Source organism: Bombus huntii, chromosome 4 (genome assembly GCF_024542735.1).
Source record: "Bombus huntii isolate Logan2020A chromosome 4, iyBomHunt1.1, whole genome shotgun sequence".
NCBI classification, from domain to species: Eukaryota; Metazoa; Arthropoda; class Insecta; order Hymenoptera; family Apidae; genus Bombus; species Bombus huntii.
Window position 1 is genome coordinate 5,514,397 of NC_066241.1, and position 24,866 is coordinate 5,539,262.

Sequence of the window (24,866 nt, forward strand, 5' to 3'; positions counted from 1 at the left end):
AACACGATTTTATTTAGTCGTTGAGCGCGACAGATTAGATTTCCGCGTGTTTGCGATTGTCGAATAGTTTTCGAAGTTACGGCGAACATTGAAAAGAACAGAGAGAAACGGAAGAAATGGCACGACGAGGGAAGTAGGGCAGAACAGGGTAATGATGATTTTTCATTACACCAGACGTACCGAATAACCGTCTCTGTAATACTAATTTCCTGAAAACGTTATTTATCGTTCAAACACGTTCGCTTGCTTTTCTTCGCTTATCTTCCCTCTGTTTTCAAATATCTGCCATGTTGAAATAGCACAGTTGAAACGAATACAAATATACATATGTACCGATAGCTTGCACGAAGTAGTTGCGACTTTTTCGATCGCTGACTGGTTTCGCGAAAAGGAATTCGATCGATTTTCTACAGTCGCGCTGGCCAATAACGCAAGAGCGTGCATCGCGTTATGCAAATTAACTCTTATCGTGTTTTCCGCGGCAGCCAGCGCTCCTCTTTCACCACACTGCACCCATTTCGATTCTGTTCGTGCATTAAACGATAAGCGATCGAATCGAGATAAGGAAAGAGGCGGGCATCTCGCGTTTACACGTAGATCGACGATTATTTATCGGTCGAATTGCTAGATAACGCATGCCGCTAACGAACCATACGTAATTCCGAGGAAATTAAGTCGCCAGTGTTACAAAGTTTTTCGTCCAGATCGAAACAGCGATACGTTTTAATTATTCATATCTGATTCGACATGAAATCCCGGAGCTTTGTCGATCGATTCGCGGACGAGTCGTCGAGAGAATTAAAAGCCGACCAACAGAAGAGGATGTGATAACAAAGTATCATTGCAATTAATTAATACTTTTACGTTGCATTTTAATTTTACTACGTGATCGTGTATTACATTTTGTGGCAATAAACGATACTGCAATTAGCGCAATTTTTCAAATTTCTCTTTATTAGAATCCGTTATAGATAAAGAAAAATGAGGAAAGCGTTGCGAACTCGGTGGCTCGGCGTTGAACTAGTGGCGCCATCTTTCTCTCGCCTCTTAAACGTCCTTCTATTATCAATTTATCAAACAGACCTTGTTACATCGATCTTCTTTTTTTCGTTGTTTCTTTTTTCTAACGAGCACCCAATATTTCATTATTTTTCAGAAATATCGCTGCGTATCTCATTTTTATTTAATTTTCACCTAACATCCTCCACTCGTACCTATCTAAGGTACGAATAACCGCATATAGATAGATAGCCAACAGTTCCAAGAATATCCACGTTAATAATAAGTTTCGAAATATTTCCAATATTATTAGTACTCACTCAGAGGCATATAAACTTTTCTAATGAATCTCCGCTGTCTGTATCAACTCCCAGCAATCGAACGAACGTTTATTATACCAATAACAAGACGTTAATATCGTACGATTAACAATTTCAAACAAGATACTCGCGAGAAGCTAATTAATCTGCGCGTTCTTTGACTAATCGAACAGTTTTGGTCGGTTCGTGAATTGAATATCGTCGAGACGAATCGATCCTTATTCGTCAGTAATTAAACATCGTTTGCAAATAGCATTACCAGTAGTCGGTAGGGCTGTGGCTAAATTGCAGCGTCGAATTCATCGATTCCGCGTCGATCTATCCCTTGTGGACAAAATCTATCCGTTCGCTTGGCTTGAATTAGTGGGACGTTCAGTTAGCCTGAAACGATCCTTGTTTGCTTTGCCGAGTTTCCGGCGACAGGAAATTAAATATGCCGTCGACTTTGCTATTGTGCTCAGAGAGCGTCTCGATCCTTTCATTGTGGCTCTTTGATCGTTTTTGTCGTTAATTGACATCGAGTAATTATTAACGACAATTGGAATCTTGGATTTTATGTCGCGATAGTACCATTAGTAGCATGGTAACATAGTAGTAGTAGTAGCATTGTCGATTTCATAAGATTATTCGGTCTCGATACTAATTATATTAGAGACTAAGTTTAAGAAATCTGAGATTCTTCCTTATTGATCTACGATAAGTCTAAATTTGGTCGAGAAGGAGAAGTTTAAATTAGTAGAAAGTTCGGAAAAACGCATCTAGCACGGTGCTTCGTGCGCAATGAGTTCGCGTCCATATAAGTAGATTCAGTCACCAGGAGTTCATTTCGTCAGACGCTGAAGTTTCGTTCCAACAAATGAAGCTCTACAGTGATATGAATATTCGATCCTCGTTCAATTTTTTTTTTTCTTTTTTTTTTTAAGAAGCAGAAATTCAAATTGCCAGAAGCTCTAGAAAAACTCATCTATCGCGATGTTTCCATCTGGAATTCAATTTCTTATTGCGCACCGCTTCGATATCGTCCGAGTCTAATGAAAAAACAGGAAAAGACGTTTTCTAGAAGGAAAAAAAGGAGGCTATGGAAGGAGTTTTAATCAAGCTCGTCCGTGACTTCCGTTCCCGGGGAAGCATTTTCATCGTGAGAAAACATAAAGAAGAGACGTTCGTGAGCGAAGGTCGACAGCAAAACGGGCAGAAGTTTCGCCTAGCCATCAGCCGTCGAACGGTCCTTATTAAATAACTTTTGAAACTACGCGAAGCACGGATACGAAAGATACAGGATCGCGACGAAGCTCCAGGCGTTTTATTCGTGGAATCCGTGTCTTGACGTACAACGAGAATCCAAACGTAAGGTAAAACGTACACGGGGTAAAGAGGTGGTGGGGCAAGTATCGCGAAAATTAAACGTATTGCCAAGTTATTACGTGGCAGCGGTGTTATTATCAATATACGTGCAAGCGTAATTCTCACGAAACGACGTTTACGAGGACCGCGGGCAGGTTACAATTATCCAAGTGAAATATTGGCAGCGACATCGAAATCCATGGAAAAGCGGACCCGACGAAATTTCTGTTGGAGACTCGGTGTGGAGCAACAGGTGTCGTTCGAGCACCTTTAATAGTCTTTCACAGCTTTAACCACGTCGATAATTTCATACAAAGTCGAGCCACTTTGCCGTGAAGAACGCTCAACGCCAAACTTCCCAGTGTATCCCGATAAATCCTCGAAGAAGGAAAAAATAAGACGAATGTATCGCGAATTAGACATAATTGCGTAGGTTCTGAGAACCTGAATGGGTCTGTGGTTTCACGGTCGTAAAGCTACGACCGCAAGAATTACGCTTCGCCAGAAATTTCTTATCGGGTTAATGCGGCGATAAAAATTGATACCGTTAAGCGGAAACTATTATTCCGAAATTAAAACGTTGTTTCGTAAAGTAGTTTTTAAATTGCGGCCAGTTTTATACGAGTTACAAAGGGAAGAGCAACGAGACCGGTGGAATTTTCGGTCGCGACCATCTCGTTGCTCCATTTTTCTAACGAATAGGCGAAACGATATCGTGAATTCGAACTTGTCCCATGCTATTCAATTTATTAAGCCGGGAAAACCTCTAACAAAATACTAACGACCAACGTGGTTAGCCAGTCCCGTGCGGTGCAAACTGCGATAATAAAATGATTGTTGGCCCCGAGCCAACTCGGGAACAGTTGCAAACGTCGAGAAAGTATCGGTAAAAAGGGCAGAACCTTTCGATGGTCACGTACTCCATCGCGATTTCTTTTATTTCTCTACCGATGCAGGGACGTATCGGTGATCGCGAGTAATTTATGTTCAAAATGGCTGGACATGCACGCTCACCACGGATAATCGGTGTAATTACGAACGATCGGAAAGCGAACCATTTCGGAGCATGTATTAACGCGTGCAATGAAATTAACGCGAGTATTTTTACGTGAGAACGCTTCTGAACCGCTGATCGTTCCTTTCTTGCTTCTTCCTCTTCTTCTTCGTCGTCTTCTTCGTCTCGTTCGATCAACAACAACTTCATTCTACATACGGAAACCAGATCGATGACTACGATAGCAGCTTTGTTTAACAAGCCGATCACGTATGATGATCGATGAATCTTTGTGTCGTTATACTTGTCACAAAGTTGAATTTTGTCCCGAAGGCTCACTTGTCTTTTAATTTGCCACTCTTAACTGGCTACTTTGCTCCGCTCCACCTGCTGCTCTCTTTCGTCGTTAAATATAACTAGGTTATTTCGCAGATTTTTTTTCCCGATAATTCGTCGCGTGTAGTTTTAGTGCAACGAGTATCGATAAATTGATTTTAAAATACGATACGGTGATCGTCCCATAAGAAAAAGAAAAGAAAAAGAATACACGAAATTTATGGCGTATCTTGACCTATATAACTCGGCAAACGTAAAAATAACTAAATTCTGTATCGCTGCCGATACGATCTTGTAAACTCAACAAATAAAACGAACACATTAGAGAAACACCTATGAAGCAGACAAAAAGAAACGAAAATCGTAAAATCGAAACAAATAGAACCTCTCAAAGCCTCTCGACGTTCGCGAGTAGACTAGGTGCAACCTCGATCGAAAAAGAAAATAAAAACGAACGATGAAAAAGGGTAAACGAGAGGAAAAGAAAAAGCAATTTAATGGGATGGAAAAACAAACAAGCAGCGCAGAAGGAGATGAAAGATCGTCGTGGTGGTCGTGTCGCTTTGTCGTTCGTGTAACAAGATCGACGATTGCCTGAGATGGGGATGGCAATTACACGGAATTTGCTCTTTTTTATATACTTTCGACGGTGCTATCGGCATGAAAACGAGGCGTAACGAGCGTTTAATGGCCGGTCCCACCCCATGTGGCCCGATTTCGATTGGAGCCGTCCGGGTAAAAAAAAGATTTAATTAACCGTGTGGAAAACTAGGTCGCGCGACAATGATCCCGAGGACGAGCCGCTCCTCTTCTCGCTTGGCTCGGTAGAAAAATCGCGGATGAGGTTGTGCGCACGAGGTCTTACTCACGACGCGTTCCTCGACGATGGAGACGCGATTACCATGCTAACTGCGTGATTTACCTCGATCGAGCGTGAAAGGGCGTATGGCTAATCTCGAGAAGAACTTTCACGCCCGCCGGATGATTGACTTTTTCTTCGTTTCACCGTTGGGCTTGGCGATATTTTAATCGCGTCACTGGGCTGAATTCGAAATCGTTTTCTCCCTTTCCTCTTTCATTTGCCATTCTTCCGTTCCTTCGGCCATTACCGTTGAAAAATTAGAAACGAACGAGGCCAAGCGAAATAAAGATGCTTTGTTAAGTTAATTATGAAAGAAGGTATTATTTCTCTTGGGGCAACGAACGAGACGGGTCCTTACAGTAAATTTCACCGGTCGGGCGTTTAAAAGAGCTCGGAGCCAAAGAACCACGAGCCTTCGAAAGACATTCGCGATAAATTTCAACCGGCGATAAATTTCGACTCGCGGTACCGGTCCGATTTCGGGTCGAACTACGCACGAGCTACGAGTTTTCAGGAAATTTCGGATTTTAGTTACGATAGGACAAGGGCCGTGTGTTACGTGAAAGTAGACAGAAATACAGTTGGAAAAAGAAGTGGATTCACGATGTGTTTCGCGGCGAGGGGCACGGTTTGTCCCCGCGAGTACGTAGAAGCACCTTTCTCCAAAGCAAGTCACGCGCGAGTTCCGCGCGTTCTTACGCACTTGCGTAATGCATAATCGGTGGACGATGCGAAAAAAGAGGGTTATCCGCCTGCAGTACCGTACTCCGCCTCCTTTCTCCCCTTCCTCGTCGATCTATCGCGACGAAACTTCGCGTGAGATCAACGTGACAGCGAGTATTTCGTGGGCGAATTCGATCGACCAGGACCTGAAAAATTTCACGAGCCGATCCACCGAACACCATCGATCAATCGCGCTTTTTCGGCTTCGCGTTCAAAAAGGAGAACGCTCTCGCGTGGAAAAATATGGCCGGCAAGATTTATCTGCGGAGCGTAAAAATTCGAAGTTTCGGCCGTTGCTGTCAGCGAACTTTTTTGCCCTTCTTTCCCAAGATCGGCGATGTTTAATGGAGCAGCGAAGAAGACGGTAAAGCCGGATGAACCATAATTTCATATTTTGCACGCCTTTGGTGCTCTAGACTTCTTGTAGTTTTAAAATATACGACAGCTGCCTGGCAAATATTTCATCTGTAATCTGAGCGCGCGAAGATTTGTTTGTGCCTGGTAGGAGCGTTGGGTTCCCACGTTTTCTCAAGAGCATTAGAGAAGAACGAAAGAATAGACTAGAATCTGGAACGTATCAAGAAGATACAGTGGGTCATGGAAATATTTGTGCGCTTATCACGGAGCATCTTCTCGTATATATCGTAGGAAGCATTTTGAAATTTCGTTAGCATTGTAACGATACGCCCTATTGTTACGATCTTCCAACTTCTATATACATTTTTAAATCGGTTTCAAATTTTACCGACATAATCGCGATAGTCCGATCCTATTCCAGTGCGGATGAAATTTCAAAACGTTTCGTACAACACGCATAATCGTGGCATGGAATAATACCAGAAACAGACTCCATCGAGTATAAATTCATTCCGACAGGAATGTCGATATCATTCGACGTCAAACCAGGACAATATCACTTGCACCGGTATAACTTGATGTTAATAATCTCTTGTCATGCATAGATCCACTGACACGTACATGCGTGAAGATCAACTTGTATAGACACAGACACAGAAAACGAGATCGTATGTACGCGCTCGTTGACTTTCGGACGTAGCATGAAACGAGAGTCGAAAGTTTCAGCCTCGTCGATGCAAGCGCGAAGTTGAATACTCGTCGACGCTGGATTAGATACTCGAAGGGGAACACGATGCGCTGTTTCACCAGGGAGCAGCTCTTTCGCTCTATGCTGCCTCGTTCTCTCAAACGTCGGACGGTGGCCAAGAATCGGCCGACTTTCTTCCGTAATCCCCCTACCATCGGATAAGGCATGGTTTTATTTGCGGTTGACAAAATCCTGGTGCTACGGTGTCATCCACGAGGCTTCGAGGATCGGGGAAACTTGAGGGGAAAATTTCGGAGAAGCGAGCTCTCGCGGATCGTCGCGACGGAACATGAATTTTTATTTCCATCCGGTTGGTAGCTCGCTTCCAGAAAATCGGCACGAATGGAACGTCTTAAATCTTCATCTCTTTTCGGGCGCGTTAGAATTCTCGACTTTGCGTTGTGCAATGGGCCAAGAGAATTTAATTTAATTTTCAGTTGCAAACGTTGTTTGTCGCGTATGTTCGAGTTACAACTACCAGAGTTGTTAGAACGAACAACTGCAGATAGGTCAGATTTTTAAAGGCTTTTGATTAAAGTTTGTATCTCTCGTTGCGTTACACGTTTTTCTCTATGCTTTTCGTTTCGATTACTTCTAAAAAGTTCTAGCCTTGAATATTAACTATAACTATAAACAGTATCCAAATATATCAATGCCGGGTCGATGTCCTAACGACGAGATCGCGAGGGAATGGATATCGAACGTAACGCGAAAGATCCTTAAAAAGACGACGATTGCCGGCAATCGAAAGGAACAGTCCAGTCGGTCGAGTTCCGCGCGCCTCCCCCTTTTTCGAATCGTTTTCGCGGCTAGTGCTCATGCGCCTGGGCAACATATCACCGCGTCGAAGTAGCGTCGGGGACTGTGAATGGGACGACGACGCCGACGGCGACGACGCTCGACGTACGAGCTACGAGGGAAAGAGGACGAGCAGAGAGAAGTCAGTCTGGCCGCGCGCGCCTACGATCACTGTCGACCGCCGGTCTCACGTCGTTCTCTTCGTACCGGCGGGACGGTCGTTTTAATTTAAATTCTCTACCGTCTTCGACAAATATAGTTCTCGATCGTTCCGTCGAGTGTCTTTTTCCATCACGATTTCATCGCGCGTTACATCATTCCTTGCGCTGTTTCTTATCTTTGGTAATTTAGAAAAATCATTCTCTACTTTCCTAACTTCTGGTTTTTTTCCTCCTGTCTGCTTGTTTGTTATTTTTCCCATGAAGCTTCTTTAACGGGATATAGCGAACGAATCTGTGAAATAGATAGGAAAATAGCCGTAACCGGTGCTTTTTATTTCTTTGATACACCGTAACGATTACGGGCTGCGTTCTTGCACGCTGTCTCACGTGGACCACGCGACAGTCACGAATTTAAATTACGGAGATTCTAGTTCGCCATCGCTTGGAATGCTTTAATTATCTTCCACGGTGTCGGTATCGCGATCGACGTGGTGCCACCGGTGTCCATTGCGCGCTCTTTCTTTTCCAGGAATGCAATTTCGCGTGTCCGTACGACTTCTGGTGTTCCACTGAGAATCGTCTGTCTCTGACAAAGTATAATTACACGGGAATACGACGACACAGGTAAGCGTGATAATTCATTGAGAATGAAGAAGATTATAACGAAGATTTTAATGAAACATTTCGATCAATGTAAAATAAGCTAACAGGCGTATCGTTCGATTTTCTTCGTAGCAAAGTGTTTCTTTTTCTTTCGCTCGAAAGTCATAACTGTAATATATGAGCTAATACAACGTGAGCAGATACAATTTTTCATCAACGCGCTACTATCTTCGCATAATATTGAAATACATACGTGTCTGTGAATTGACGTCCGTTTCTACTGCAACTCCTTGAAATTGCCTCTGTTTTTCTAACGCGTGACAAATCGCAACACCCACTCGAACAATACGCTAATAGAACATGTACTCGGAAAATGGTTAATCCACGTACTTTAATCTGCATTGGATACTAAAACGCACGCGTTCGTCTATAAAGAACGCGTTCGTTTCTATCAGTATACGCATTGTTACAAAATCTGTCTCCACGATTTTTAATTCACGCATTTCTATCTCTATCAAATATTAGCATACACGTGTCTGCGTACGAACGTTCGTTTGCATTGCGACTCCCTAAAATTCCATGTCGAGCTTCTACGTACCGTTTGAAGTAGGCCAAAAAACAACGCGCACAAACACGATACCAGAGACAGGTTAGAGAAAATAGAGAGGCAAGGTCCGCGATGTTCGGAGGAGCGTAGGCTGGCGAAAAAAGAAGAATAGAAAAGAAGGCGATTGGAATGGGACGGTGGTAGGTGATCGAAAGGGGGGAAAGGTGATCGGGACAACGTGGAAAGGACTCTAGCCAGTTCTGAATGACTGGCGGCGGGCAAGTGTTGCCACGTGCCGACGAAAACTTGGCCCGATAAATCATGAATAGGGTCTCGTGAGTGTGTAGCCAATCTTGTTTCTGACGGGGCGGTCGAAATTTCGAAAATCGAACGTCGACAACCGCGAACGATTGAACCTTTTAACGCGAACGGTGTCAGAAGTCGGAGGAAACCACTTACCGTCACCTGCGTCCCTTTCCGCCGACTCGTTCGAAAGTGTATTAACCAACTTCGACGTGCAGATATTTACGAGGATGTAAGCGTTCCGAGAAACCGAGGCGCTTAGCCGGAGCCGGTGCGAAGCGGTGCTCTCAAAGTAAAGGCTCTACCTGCTTTGATTCCGCAACGTTTTCGCTCTTTAATTGAGATACTTTCGTCTTTATCGTTAATGAGCGAAATTCTTTCGATCCGTTCGAATGATATCGAATTTTCGGACACATCGAATTTTAATGGAAATTACATACCGTGATACTTGCTTTAATTTGCTTTCATTGGATATATCGAGAAATACGTTCGTGATGTTTTCTTATTATTCGTTTGCCGAGATCCCGTGCCGATACGCGGGCTAAATGTGAAATTGTGCTGTGAAACGTTTGTCCTGTGTATCGAACGCGCAAAGAAATTCGTGACTAGCTAGAACGATCGCATTGACGTGCGATAGGTCTGTTACGAGTAGGCACGCTAGAAACAAGTTTCGATAGGAACAAATTCTGGAATTTATGCGATACGCGGAATTTAGGATTTATGAATATACAATAGAAACGAGTTTCAACGCGAAGAAATTACGATGGCAATTTGAAAATCGTCGTTTAAGTGCAACAGCGCAAGGGTAGATATTACATATCATATCTCTGACAGAGTAATAAATTGTTTTAGAATTGAAACGAGGAAACATCTAACAAAGAGAAGTCGAGCGTTAAATCCACGGTATCCGCGTGGGTGCTTGGCAATACCGCGCGTAAACATAGGACAGAAATCGGAGAAGTTTCAGTCTAGTTACCGGCGATACGTCGTTCTCGTCTCTGATCGGTCGGTTCATCGTCGAAACGAGGAGAAGGTAAACGAAAGGACGACAACGAGTCAACGACCAACGCAGGAAGACAAATAGCGCGAGATAAAAAATTTCGCGTACAGAGGAATACACTCAGCCAAGGTGATGAAAAGAGATTGCAGTTTTTTGAAAGTTGCGAGCAGCGGGCGTGAAGAAGTTCGGAAAATACACGAGGTGGCACTCGGCGTGACTTTTCGACGCGGAATAGAAACAAACAGCGTTTCGGTGATTTGCCCTAGCCTGTCTACGAAAATAAACGGAAGGTCCAATAACACGAAAATAGAGCGTGTATCTCGCGTATCGACGACCGCTATTTCGATTTGCACACAATCGAGCAACGCCTTCGCTGTTTGCTCTAGATCTCGCCATCACGGCCGATCTTGCTGCGGCAGGATTTATTGTTGTCTGGCAGCAAGGATGGTCTCGCGACACTCGTCAAAGCTATCTTTAACTCGTCGATGACACTTGTAACTCACGGTATGATTAATGTAGTCTCATAAATTATTCGTCAGACGGTTGTCGAGTTTATCCAACGATTATGCGCGCGTCGATCATCCGACATTCCTACTTGACGAGCTCGTCTAATTAGAAAATGATCGTCGAACAGTGAACGAATAGAAATTGAATCGGGCAGCTCGAGACTCGTGGCTTCGTATAACCCGTTGACGCAACCGAATCGAGGCGTGCCTAAAATTCTCTATGTAACACCATGTGACACAGATACCGAGATCACCTTTTTCGAAAGTCGGCCCCCATGATCGCATCGAGTCACTTTCTGCCGGTCTGTAGTCGAGATTCCCCGTCGCAAATCATTCTTCGTGATTACTTTTACCTTCGAATCGAACGCGATCAACCGCCGAGTCGTATTTCTCGACGCTTGGTTTCTATTTCTTGCGCTGCTCCGGTAATTCGAAGAAATTAATTCGGAGAATTCAAGGATACACCGTTTGCAAATTGGCGGAGAAAGGACGCGGCTGCTCTCGTATTTTGCGGGTTGTGAGACCGTTCTTTTGTCATTCGTAGTTGTATGAAACCACGGCCAACCGTGGGTCATGCGAGTCCCTATCCAATAGCATTCGCAGAAGCTGGGCTGCTTGTTCTCGTAAAAAATTGTTATAAAAAAGGAGCCGACAAAAGAGAGTGTCCTATCCCGCTCGATGGACCTTATCAGATTCCATCGAGTTGCAGCATGACAAGGTCCCTGACACGCAACATGCTCCGCGAACCTTACGATTTAACCTTCGTCGTATATTTTTCTCCTTTTCTTCTTTCTACGATCCCTCTATCCCGTATCGTTTATTTCTTTTGATCGGACCATACCTTTCGAGGTTGATAATGACGAGATTTAATCGATCAATGCGTTCGCTGCTGCGTTAAATAATTTCCATTCCACACGGAAATCGCACGATATCCGTTTTAACGCGTTCACTGGCATCGCTGACTCGTTAAATTTCTTTTTACCAAATCTCTTAGAATCATTAAAATAGGATAAATCTCACGAAGTAAAAAATCATCGACGTAATATTTCGCGCGATATTTCATTAAAAATGAAATGTCATCGCGTAGGTACGTTGCAATCTTTTGCAACAGCCGGAGCAAAATATGTATTTGTTACGCGTTAAATCTCAATATTGATCTAGTCAACGAAACGACGACGCGCGTCGCCGTCATAAACGCGCGAACGAACGTTTACAGTTTGCGTATACACACCCAGAGCGTTACTCCAGATTTCGCGGGGCTTTTCCTTATGCACGGTTCACCGTGTAACGTTCGCTTTCGAGAAACTTCTAAATATAGTCAGCAGTATGAACAAACGTGTTCCACATATGTAATAGCTTAAGCGGACACACGCGTGTAGACGCGTAGAAGGCACATTGGCGCGAGACCATGGCGAATTGTAACGTGCTCGAAGAATACCCGAGGCGCTCGATACCGCGACTCCTCAAGGAAATAGTAATAAAAACGTGCTACAACCAGGTACATTTACTTTCTCTCGCTGACCTTCGTCAGCTGGCGAGTCGGCCGCGGATTTCGAAAATGCCTTTCCTCTAACTTTTCACCGGCGATCGCGAATGAAAACGAATGCCAAATGTGAAAACGGTGACTCTTCCTATTGGCTTTGACGAAGGAAAATGACGATGGTCTCGAGGCTGAAAATTTGTTACGGAGTCGCAGGAAATTTTGATCGTTCGAACCGTCGAGAGCTGAAAAATTTCGAACGATTTGTTCTAAAAGAAAAATTAAGAAACGAGAACGAAGATCGAAGAACAATGGTGCGAATTTGTAAAGTCGATTGGAGAATCTGAAAATTCTTAAAAAGAAAGTATCGCGGTTTCTTTCGATTAAAAAATTATTTATGTAGAACAGGGGACTCCTTCACCCTGCCGAAAATTTATGTTTCCTGCGACTTTCACGACACTTTTAGCATCGATAATGAGGTTTTGATATCTTTATTATCTGTAAATCTTCTCAACATCGAATTTATGTGATTTCGAATTACGTTATACGTGACATCGAGTTTACTTTAATGTGGTTGGTGATTGAAGATAGGACGGAATTTAACGCGCGATATTTTCGTCAAATTTAAACTTCAAAGAAACGAAATTTCATATGCACCAACCTAATATAAGAACTGGCTACTAAGTATTTTTTTCAGTCACATGGATTTTTATACACGTATACATAGCCCGTATATGTTTTTATTGAATATCGTCCTTATTCTTGCGCGGCATTTCGCTCACGAATCACAAAGTTTCTCATACTCATTCGATCCGTACATTATCGTTCCTCGAAGTTTATCGAAAATGACGGAAGTTGCCGCTGTTTCCGGAAAATTTGCCTATTATCCGCTGTTCGAACAGAGACGATGAAAAAGAAACGGAACGGAAGGAATATAATTCTGACGATATTGCACGGCACGTACGTTACGACTCGCGATCTTCCGCGATAAAGCACGCGTTAGGTGGAATATTTATTTAGCACGGCGCGAGATAAGGGCGGGAAATTTATCCGGGACAAGCGGAAATACGCGCGGTGAATACCACATTACGAAGTTCCCGTACAGGTTTCCATGTCCGTCGCTTCGAACCAGCACCTGTCGCTTGTTAAAACGACCTCTATCATTTCGCGCAATTGCATTCGAAAGAACAATCGTCCACCAAAATTCCTTGATCTCGCCTCTAAAAATCTATCATTTCTTGCATTATATTTTCACGTGTTCCATACATTTTACGAATGAAATATTCCAAGAAAAAAAAAAAAAAAAGAAGCGGTCTAAAGAGGAAGCGAGGGAAACAGAGTTAAAAAATAAAATAACAGAGGAGAAGAAGTAGAGGGCAGAAAAATATTTTGAAAGAAAGAAGCTTCTTTCCACACCCTCGTTCGATAGGCTTGAAACGCGTTAAAAGGAACGATTAACCTGTTGCCGGTGGAGTAAAACGCGAGCTTCGTTAAGAATGTGTTAAAGATCCGGCTCTTAGCGTTGGCTGTGAAGCTCGCCACCATGAGCGTAACTATATCGACGATTGTTCACGACGCCATAAATCTGTTTCTGCGGCCTTTTAATATCGCGTCTGTTTACGACCTCCATCTCGATACGGCTCTCACGATTTCTTTCGCGCGGTGAGAGAAAGAGAACATGTGTATTTAAACGCTATTATGAAAACAGGGAAAGGACGAAAAAGAATAAGAAAACGAAGAGGAAGAGAAGAAAAAAGAAAAGGGAGTGAAATAAAGCGAAGAGGAAAAATAAAAAGTACAAGCATTCACCGAGTAAAAGAAGGCGCAAAAGTCAGCCAGCTACGCAAGATTTACGCCAGTCTCTCACGACACAAGCGTAACGTATAGGCACGCTCGATACGTCTTCTACCTCGAATTTAATGCCCGTCGTTTGTTCCAGCCACCAAGGGAATATAATGAAGAGATTACGATTCGTCGCAACAGCAGATTCGATTTCGCCTTGGCGATAGTTGCAACCGGGCGATAATTCTTTACTAATTAAGGACACGTAACGTTGGAGCATCGCGACGCATAAATGAACGTGGGTAGCGGTAAACGAGTACCGAGATATTCTTAGTAAGACGTCATGTATCCGACTTAATTGAGCCACGTGCCTTGCAACGCGTCAAACGGAAATTTGTACGAATCAGTTTCAAAGTTAATTAGAGTCTCGGTGGTAAGTAAACGTTCCGTCAATGTAACACGATGGAAGATTTGCGGCTCGTGTTTCGTCGTTTCGCGTCGCCGCGAATAGGGTCGCTGGATGGAAATTTCACACCGTTGAATCTACCATTTCGTAAATTATTCGAACCGAAACAATCGGAGTAAATTTAATAAAACTAGCCTGTGAATTCAATGGAACGATATCGCGTGATTAATTGATTCTCGCTTATCATGCAGATGAAACGAAATATAAAATATCGAATGAAAAACGGTAGTCAAAGTCGATTTCGCGGCCCGATTGCTTTTAAACTGACTAAAAAAAAAAAAAAAAAAAAAAAAGAAAAGAAAAAATCACGAACAATACAACCAGACTGGGAGATAAATCTCTCGATAAGAGAACGAAGTCTTCATAGCCAGAGTCCAAACGAGATACCCTGTCAAGATTTTTATCTGTTTAATTGTCGGCAGCCATTAAAAGGTATATTCGACCGATGGAAACGCTTAACCGATTTATTCCTTGCCACGTACGAAATTATCGATCCGACTGTGACAGTCCACCCGCGGAAAATTAATTTCTTAGCCGCCCCCGTTTTCGCGTGCGCTTAATAACCCCGCACACCTCGTTAATTACCATTGGGGCAGCTGAAAGTTACGGCGCATTTATCACCATGTCGAAGTCGAACCCGAAGGAGAAAGAGTACAACGCCATCGATTTTCGTTCGCAATTTCTTGCAGGGTGAAACAAGATTATTCGAGCGAAGCTAATCAATTTGCCGAATTCGGTTATGAACGATTTTTAAGCGATCTACGTTCGAAAACAAGCTGTTGACTCGTTATTAATGGCGTGGTAAGCTGCGAAACATCGACAACTCGATAGCTTTTTTACGTTTCCTCGATCGATGTTAATATTCTCAATTTGTAACTATCGTAATCCAGTAGCTCGTCTACACTATTTTATTTCTATAGGCTATTTCGCTGTCTATTTCCAGGTTGGAGATTAAATCCCAAGACGTTGAAGCTCGGATAACTCAAATAATCCTACGTTGATGTATTTTGTTTCTCGAGTGTTTCAACTTGAAATTTCGTCGAAAGTTTTCTGGTCGAACGGCATGAGGATTAATAGGAAATCCGTGTGTGGCTGACGTGCACAAGTCGCGTTCTAATTTTGTTACCATTCTCTTAGTCGCGTTTCAATGTCCATCGTGGACGTAGGAATTGCGTCGATGAACATCGGTCCTCGCTTCGATCTATTATGAGTGCTCTATTTTAATAACGCGTCAAAAACCGACGAGGTCGTTGGACAGAATTTAAAATGTGTTCGCAAGTTGCAGTTACGTAAGACAGTAGATTGTCGGTACTTAGAAGAAGACGAAAGGATTTCGCGATCGTACGTCGCGACGATACGACAGTGTAGAAAAAGAAAGGAATGACAGCGATGCGTTGAGTCACCGCCATTGATTAACAACGTCGGCTTTGCCGCCATCTGAATCACAAGCGAGGCATCGTTTTCCTGTTCGTGAGAACGTCGATTCAGCTTCCATTACATTTGAAGATCACAGGAGAAATTAATTTTATCAATTTTCTAATTTTATGCTTAAAAAATAGCGTTTTAACGTTAGCGTTTTATATATATACGGCGAATAGTATTTTTTTATTCTCCTATAAGAAATAGGAAATACTCCGCAGTTTTCATTTGTGAAATATTCGTACAAAGAACGGCTTGATGCGTTTCGATCGTCGAACAAAGGAAATGTAAGAAAATTGGGCGAGCGAGGGAACATCGTAAAGGCGTGCTCGATGCTGCAATATCGGAAAGGCGAAGTCAAATTCGATTTGAAACCTTCGTACGTCGATGAAACGCGGTTCGATCGATCACGAGAAACGTATCTCTTTTGTAAGGTGTCGATGACGCGCGCTCCACCGCTCGGTAACACAATAGTTTAGGCGGAAGAAGGACATTGGTAGCAGGTAGTTAGCGGTGAACGAAAAGCGAAATAGTAGGAAGAGGAAGTGTGGCACACCGTTGGAGATCGATGGTGTTTATTGCAACCCCGTCGAGCTTACTGGATTCATCCATTACCTTCTCTATATCTTTCGTCGGCGAGCTTGTGCTTTTATCGGATACCACTTGCAAACAGAAGCTCGATGCAGTCGATCGCTTGTAGTGCATGTACGAAAGATTCGCTTCCGTTAAGTGCAAACGGTACACTTCAAAGGCAGAGTTTTTTGATTATTGCGTACAACATCCTTTAAAGAGAAAAAAAAAGACATGAAAATTGAATAGAACGAAAATTATGATAAATTAAATTCGAAACGAGCTGTAATTTTGTCTTTATATATTTTATACAAAGACATAAGGAAGATTGCAGGATGGAAATTATAACGAGTCGGGTTAGTACAAGACTGTAATGACAAATAAATGAAATCAATTTGCAAAGGTTCGGCAACTGGGCATGCTACTGGCAAACGTGGAGAGGGCTTGTCTGTTACTAACGGCGATCCACATTTTACTCGATAAGGGCGCCTACGCCGAGACATTCACCCTCGGGTACATCACCGGTTCGAAAAGACGTCCAGGCGACTTGGAGTATCAGCGTCCTGGTTACCGGATATCCGGCGCCATATCGCTCGCCGTGGAAGAGGTAACCGAACCGCATATCTTTCCCCGAATGCTTCGAGACTGACCACAATTAGCACGGAAGTACCTAATTAACAACGATACAATTTTGGAATCCCTCTGTTCCACTTATCGCAACATATTCTTGGTAAAATCCAGACAAATCTCTCTTCTCGAGAAAAAAGTTTCGTCGCGAACGCCTGAATGCCTTATCGAGAAAATTAGCTTGGAATAATCTTCTCGTTTTTAGCTGGAAGGAAATTCTGAGATAGCTAGCGCGAAAGTAGAGTTCACTTTGAACGACACGGAGAAGTAGAGCCGCGAGGATGGGATTGAATTTAATTAATTCCACGAGAAGAATGTAGGATATATATATATATTGCTTGGGTTGGTAGGTGAACGCAGGTGAGCTCGGTCGACGCGGACACAAGCTCGACTTCCTGGTCGCGGAAACTTATGGCGAAGAGGAGACCAGCATCCTGATGACCGCCGATCTCTGGACGAAGAATATCAGCGTTTACATAGGACCCCAGGAAACTTGCATCCACGAGGGCAGAATGGCGGCGGCGTTCAACCTTCCAATGATATCTTACGTAAGTAGCTTTTTCTTTCTTTCTTAGCCTTGACAAAGAATTCCGGTGCGTGTATGCGCGTGTCTATCTCGCGAATCTGTGTGTTCGTGAGTCAACTGAAACGTTTCCACTTTGTTCTCTATTAACCCTTCGGCGATGTAATCCGACGATGAAGAATTCAATAACGAACTATTTAATTTCTGATTAAATAGTTCTATTTACTTTACTAATTGAATAAAAAATAGTTATTCCTTTCGTCGATAAAATTTCTCGTATTATTTCTAACAAATGGAAAAAGTAGGATAGAATTTCGTAACGAAATATTAGTTCGCGTCTGAATAAATGAACTCTACCGACTGAATCTACTTATACGAAAGAGAAGCCCTGTTATAAGAGAAACCATAGAGAATCAACCTCTTTCTTCGATATGCTTATCGTCCGCAAAACTGGTAACGCGACGAATTAAAAGCTGGAAAAAGAGGGGAAACGAATATGGAAACGTCGAAGAATGCTCTCGCTCGCGTGCTCTTTGGTACGAAATGCTTTCTCGGTTGCGTAACGACGAATGTATCGCCACGAAAAGTTCGTAGTACGAATGCAGTCGAACAGAAATCTAGGAAAAGCTTCCCTCGACACGAGGCTCCTCTTCTTTTAACGGAACGCGTGCCCTAAGCTTTAGGAGCACTTTGGTCGAGTAACAAGTTTGCTGTGTGCATGCTTTCAGCTCGATGCTACTTTTATCGCGGTTTCTTCGTATATCGACAAGATCAAGTACCACTGAGAGTCTTGGACACTCCTAACGTCTTTCCTTTCCATTAAACCTTTCTGGTTCGTTCGGATCTCTTATATTTCTCGCAATATCGTAAGTTACTCGCGTGGAAAGATACAATCGTAAGGACCGCAACACGCGGCCGAAAACAAACGTTACACGGCTTGTAATACCGAAAGTACGGTTGGACGTTGATTAATCTTCTAATTTGGCCCCAAGTAGTAGCCCAACTAAATCGAGAACTAACTAAAAAAATTGTATCTACCGTGCGATATGATTTCTATGCCGGATAAAAGCAGTATGCCGATTAATCAAGATCTATTATCTGGTTAATCGAAACTCCACCGTATATGTTTCGACTGTAGCTTATCGAACGTTGCGTTCCATTTAAATCGAGAACCGTGACCCTATGTAATGGCACGAACGGTCTCCGAAGTGTTTCGTTCGATCGTTTTTTCGTTTGTACCGACGTGATCTGGCGGTGCAATGCGCGGTTTAAGCTTCCAGCAGCTGGCGGGCCGACCGAGGAAATAAATTATTCGTCGACCACCGAGGAATACGAATGTGCGAAGCTGAGATTACGACACGTTTAACCCATTCAGCGCCACGGAATGGTCAGCTCGGTTCTTTTATCTATCTCTATATTTCGCCAGTTGCTTCTGCCAGGGTTCCAGGCTCGTTAGCCCCAAACATTTTGCACGATATTCGAATTTAATCGACTTGTTTGACGTTTCGTACGAGGTAAGCGATGAACGATACGTGGAAGAATTACGAATCGTACGAGATACAGTAATGGTTGCTTAAATCGCAGTAAATCAAGAGTTCGCATTGTTATTCTTGTGGAAGGGTAGTGATTTTATTCCAGAAATATTCTCCAGTCTCTTGACGATAAAAAAGGATAGGTTTCGAAGGAGAAAACGAGAAGCATATAACGCTATATAATACTATTCTTGTTTATTCTGGACGTATACTGTCTTTGGCAAAATGTTTAGGTTACGCTGACAAAATACGATATATAATATACGAATATCGTACTAGAAGTTTCACATTCGAAATGTCATCGTACCGATCCATTTATGCGAATTCATGCTTCTATGAATAAAGTAAATAGAGATTTGTCTCACTCTCTAAATATCACGCGACGAGAAATTTATATTAGAAATGTCATATATATTTTTGTATATTACGGGTTTGTATATTTTGCGTACTATGACTAATGGGTTTTATAGCCAAGCTGCGATTGGACAAATGAAGTTTTGCAGAAAAGGAAAACAGAGGATGGAAGATAGAGACGATAAAGCGCGCCAAGGGGAAGAAAGATGAAACTATTTTTGGCGGCGATTCGTTAAATTCTTTTTAGTCTCGCGACTGTCCTGGCAGGGCGAGGAAATCGAGAAAAGAAACCATTCGTCTTCCCTGCAAATTATCCAGATCATTGAATACTTACTTTCCTCCTCGAGGCTGCGACGCGGTGTCGAAAAATATACGAACGCTGTTTCACGAATCGTTTAACGCGAGCTACTGCCTTCGATTGAACTCGCGCGAAATTAATCGACCCGACGATAAAAATGCGTTTGATAATTCGCCCCATTGTCGAACGAAAGAAACTAATCGACTTTATCTATCCCGATCAATTTTACATTTTTAACGTACATTAACGTTCATAAGTATATGGACACTTTTGTCAATTTGTAATAACGTTAAGTATAATTATCGAATAATGGTGAATTACTAACTAGAGGCAACATTTACTACCTTTTTATGGGATCTGAAGGAATATAAATTTTAATTTCCTATTAAACGAAATAGAAATATTATATTTTACTATCCCATTTATAAATGTTATCGTTTGTCAAGGTTCGACAATTGGCGAGTTTTCGTGAGTGTCAGTTCTAGTTTTTAAATATTTGAAGAAAGTTTTATTAAGAATAGAAATAATTATACGTAACTATAGCGATTATAAAGAACAAAATATCCAACTACCTTTGAACAGTGCTGTATTTGTCGTACGTTTTCAGCTGCATCGGATCTCGCGATCCTTATCGTTATTATCAAATTTAATATCCTATTGCATTAATTAATCCAGTTCAGGTATCAAACGAGACAACCGTGAATCATCGTACGTATACGATTTCGTTCGCTCTGTTGTTCGATTTTCCGCTGGTCCGTTATATTGCGAGTCCAGCTGACACACTAATCACTCGCATTACGTGTCCCTCGCTTTCCAACCTAGTAATAGACCAACCTAGAAACTCAATGCAGATTCGAAACTGGCTTGCCGCACGTGGAACTAGCCACGCAATTTATCTTTCCGCGTGGTTCCGTTTGAAATGTTAGACGATATTAGGTGTATCACGACGATTACGTTCATCAATTTGCAAACTTTGTTTCAGTTTTGTACTCATCGCGAATCGTCCGACAAAAAGGAATTCCCCACGTTCGCGAGAACCAGACCACCCGATACGCAAATCTCCAAGTCCGTCGTTTCCGTGCTGATGGCATTTAACTGGACGAAAGTAAGTAGAATAAGCCGCGACGCAAGGAGTCGTCAGACCGATCCGTAAATTTTAACAGATTTCATTTTAGAGTCTATACTCGATTCTATAGGTTTGCTTCCAAATTACCATAGATTATGATTTTTCTTTTTTCCTTTTTTTAATTCGTCCGAATATCGAGCAAAGTTTGGAATCGTCGCTACGCGTTTCACGGAACATAAGAATTTCGAAGAATATTGGCTTGGAATTCCTATGTCTTGAAATACTGTTGCTAGTAACGTGGAACGCTCGAAAATTATAAATTGGCAACATCCCTGTAGCTTCGTTTGTAACGTTTAGGTGACGTTCATGTACATGAACTCGACCCTGTTCGAATTTAACAAGATGTCAACGATCGCGGAGACGATTCTATCGTCGTTCGACTCTGCAGGTGTGACAGTGAACTTTCTTCGTTGTTGGGAAGAACCATATCACGTCACGCATATGACTAATCCGTTCCACAAACACGTCAGTGAAACATATCGGGAAACGCGAAGTGAGTATAAAACGACTTAGTAATTCGTAAGAGAAGAAAGGACGTAAAAATGGTGTTGCCTATCCAAGTTCGACAAAACTTGCTTTTTTACTTTGCGACGATCGTCGTAACGGTGAAATGATTTTTAACGTTCCCTTTTTTTTTTTTTTTCAAATCACAAACGGCGTACCGTCTAAAATATAGTACCCGCAGTTTGATTTTTCATCGAGTTTGTGTAAGAGCACATTTGAAACACGAACGGTAGCCCGCATGTTACGATTGCAGAAATTTCGCGCGGTGAATAGATACGGCGCGTAAATTGCCTGATAACTCGATATACATTTAATTTTCTGTTAAAAATAGTCGTAAATTGACCTGCATTGGCTATTAAAAGCAGCTACGGAGAAAGTTGATTACTCGAAGGCAAAAAGTAATTCTTGGATCATTAAAATTTCAAGTAAAGGAAGGAAAATAATCCCTGAAATTCGATCGTTGAGACAGTACGACGCTTTTGTTCCAGTTTACGTGATTCTAGGGAATTACTATGAACACATGGGACTGCTGATGGCTCTGGACGAAAGGAAGCTCTTGGAAAAAGGTATAAATCCGCTGTAACATAATCAGGTACATATACTAGAGAGCAGTGTCATTAGATCGTAGTCTAATATTCGTCTTCGAAGCTTTACTAAAACCATCCTGCTTGATCATCTCAAAAATACAATTATTCTTATTTGTCGCGCAAGCGATTCAGACCTTCGAGGAAAAAGAATTCATACGTTTTTCTTTTCTATCCGTATTTTCCACGCGAGTCATTCTAACGATCCTGTATAGATTTCTCATTAAATGCTCGTCCGCGGAGAAAAAAAGCATATCGCGTGAATTCGTGCCGCAGGCGAGTACTGGGTGGTCGGTGTCGATATCGAGCAATACGACGAGAAACGACCGGACAAGTACTTCCGTGGTTTATGGCAGAAGAAGACCAACTCGTCGATCCTGAAAGCGTATCGCAGCTACTTCAGCGTGGTAGCTAGCGCTCCAATTTACTCGAAGAATTTTACACGAATGGTGAATCAGTACAGGCAAAAGCATCCATTTTATTTCACCAATCCACTGGCGAACATGGGTGGAATTATTCAGGTGACTATCATAATCACATACCTCGAGAAATTGTCATTTCGATAATGGAAACGCCTCGACGTTACTAATTATGGATATTTATGGAGATTCGAATTTTTACGGACGCAACTAACCAAATAAAACTGAGATAATAGAAAGTTTCGTTCTCCGAGGATTGCAAGGAACATTATACTTTCGATATTTTATATATTTGTTGCATATCGTGCGTGTTCTCCGCGATGTTTTATTAGGTTGTCCGAAAAGTATCTTTCTTTCGTAAACGTGTTTTTTACAACAGTGCACCTTCGTACAAACGTGAAACCAAGTGAGTGAAATGTCGCGGTGTTTATCTGAACAGAACAAAATGGATGATACGTAATTCGACAAAACAATATAAAATAAAAAACGTCGTGCGTCTATTTTCGGACAACCTAATATGTTGAAATTTCCATAAAGACATAAAGACCCACGATCTATTATTCGACGTCGAACACTATGAAATCCATGACGTCGATTATTTAGTTTGTATGTCCGAAGATATCACATTCCTATTTTTCTTCTTGAAACATATGAAATTCTGCATCATCTTTCTCGTATTATAATTTTCATAACGCAATAAGACACGGATAAAAATAATTCCCATCGATCCATGACATTTATACAATTTCTTCGCCATTCGACGCAAATGGAAAAGCATCTTCCACTCTTAAACGTAATCGTTTGTTTGTGTTATAAGGCAGATCGTGCCAGAAACGGCGTATCTGTACGACGCGGTGCATCTGTACGAAAGATCGCTGCTAAAAGCTCTGGACGAGAATCGAGACCCTCGAAACGGCCGTGAAATGGTGGCGACTCTTTACGGCGTTCACTATCGAAGCGCCATGGGGTACGTACAAGAAAAAGAGAAAAGACGAGGTGGGTCAGGAATCGGCTGTTTATCGTGCCGGTTTACGATATGTAAATCAGTTTCGTGGCGGGACGATCTCGCGGCGCGAAAAGTACGCCGAAAATGGCCGACTCGTACTTGGACGATGTATCTTCGACGAAGTGATTACCGTTTGCATATCGTAATCGGGTGGGCGAAGATGAAAACGAGGCAATTCGTCGTTCTTTGCATGTTTCGACGAAAACCTAGCCGTTTAACGATCAAAGAAATAATTATGCAGATTCTGCGACTTTTGAGGATAAAACTAGAGATTAGAACGACGTTTATCTTGTTTCTAGATGACGTAAAGTAATTTATTTGTTATGCAGAAATACGAATGCGTCGATAAACATAACCGTAAATAGCGCCCATAAGAAATATTTTACGACGATTCTACGATATTCTCGTGAACGCTACTTGTAACAAAGTTACCAATTGTTTTCGAAACTTACAGAAATATTTTACGATTCTTCCTAGTAAAAACGTTCTATCGATTTTCTACTAAAATTTTGATCGTTGCGCGTTCTATAAAATTTAATCGAGTTCGATAAAGTTGAAAAGTTAGAGCAGCTGTTATTTCTAACGGCGATTTATCCGGCAGATCGTGGTGATATTAATCGTGGAATTCGAGAAGGGGATACGAGATCACCTGAATCACCGTGGAAATATTTACGTCTGTGCGTAAGACGGTTTAAAGTACACGAGGCAAATAAAGCAGAGACGGCTGTTATTACGATGACGCAAGCGTCTAGAATGATAATTGACACTACGAAATAATTAAGGCTTTCACGCGGCTATCCTTGCTCTCGGATTCTCGTAATTTTCCTCCTCTCTTAAAATAATCGATGCTCGTATCTCCGCTATCCAATATCGTGGAATAATTGCTTGCATAATATTTCGTTATACCGTTTGACGAGTAACGAACTGCAAAATTAATAACGAGCGAAAGAGAAACGACGGTATAAAAATTGACGGGAAATAACGCTTCACGGGTTTCTTTGCGCAATTTACGAGGACTTTTAGCGCGCGTAAAGCGCGCGTTACGACGCCTGCCTGTTGCATGATATATCGTCTGTACAGATACATGGTCTACATGGACGAAAACGGAGACGCTGAAGGCAATTACACTCTGATTGCTCTGGACAATCGACCGACAAAGGGACACGGTTTATACCCTATAGCTTACTTTGTGGGAAAAGAGAACGGCACGAATCTGCCAGTAAGACGTTAACTGATTTTTTAACCATGCCTTTTTCTTACCGGCCACGTTCCATTGGTTTCGTTTATCGATTCACGTTTCACTTACAGAAACTTCGATTGACAAGGGATATTTCGTGGATCGGTGACGGGCCGCCCATCGCCGAGCCTCATTGCGGTTACCACGGTGAAAAATGCACTTGTACGTATACGACCATCTTTTTTATCGTTTCTGGTTTCGTCAACGGTAGCGATAAATCAATTTTTCGTGACATTTGATCGAGAAAAAAGAGGGAAATAAAGTGAAAGCAAAGAGGTAACGAACAACGTGTTCGGTTTCAAGCGGTAAGACATAATGTTTCCCTTCGATAATCGAAA

General features: G+C 42.2%; 1 protein-coding gene across 2 annotated transcripts in view; it reads left to right on the forward strand.

Moving 5' to 3' along the window:
* Positions 1-7,609: 7,609 nt before the first annotated feature.
* The window catches only part of LOC126864513 (receptor-type guanylate cyclase Gyc76C-like), a 100,589-nt gene continuing 83,332 nt past the window's right edge, over positions 7,610-24,866 (forward strand). For both annotated transcript variants that reach the window (XR_007689211.1, XR_007689210.1), the window contains exons 1-11: positions 7,610-7,823; positions 8,172-8,266; positions 16,722-16,925; positions 17,296-17,493; positions 20,635-20,757; positions 21,076-21,271; positions 21,771-21,848; positions 22,143-22,387; positions 23,107-23,252; positions 24,372-24,510; positions 24,600-24,690. The gene's annotated coding sequence lies outside the window, so the exon portion shown is untranslated. The remainder of the gene's footprint in view (positions 7,824-8,171; positions 8,267-16,721; positions 16,926-17,295; positions 17,494-20,634; positions 20,758-21,075; positions 21,272-21,770; positions 21,849-22,142; positions 22,388-23,106; positions 23,253-24,371; positions 24,511-24,599; positions 24,691-24,866) is intronic.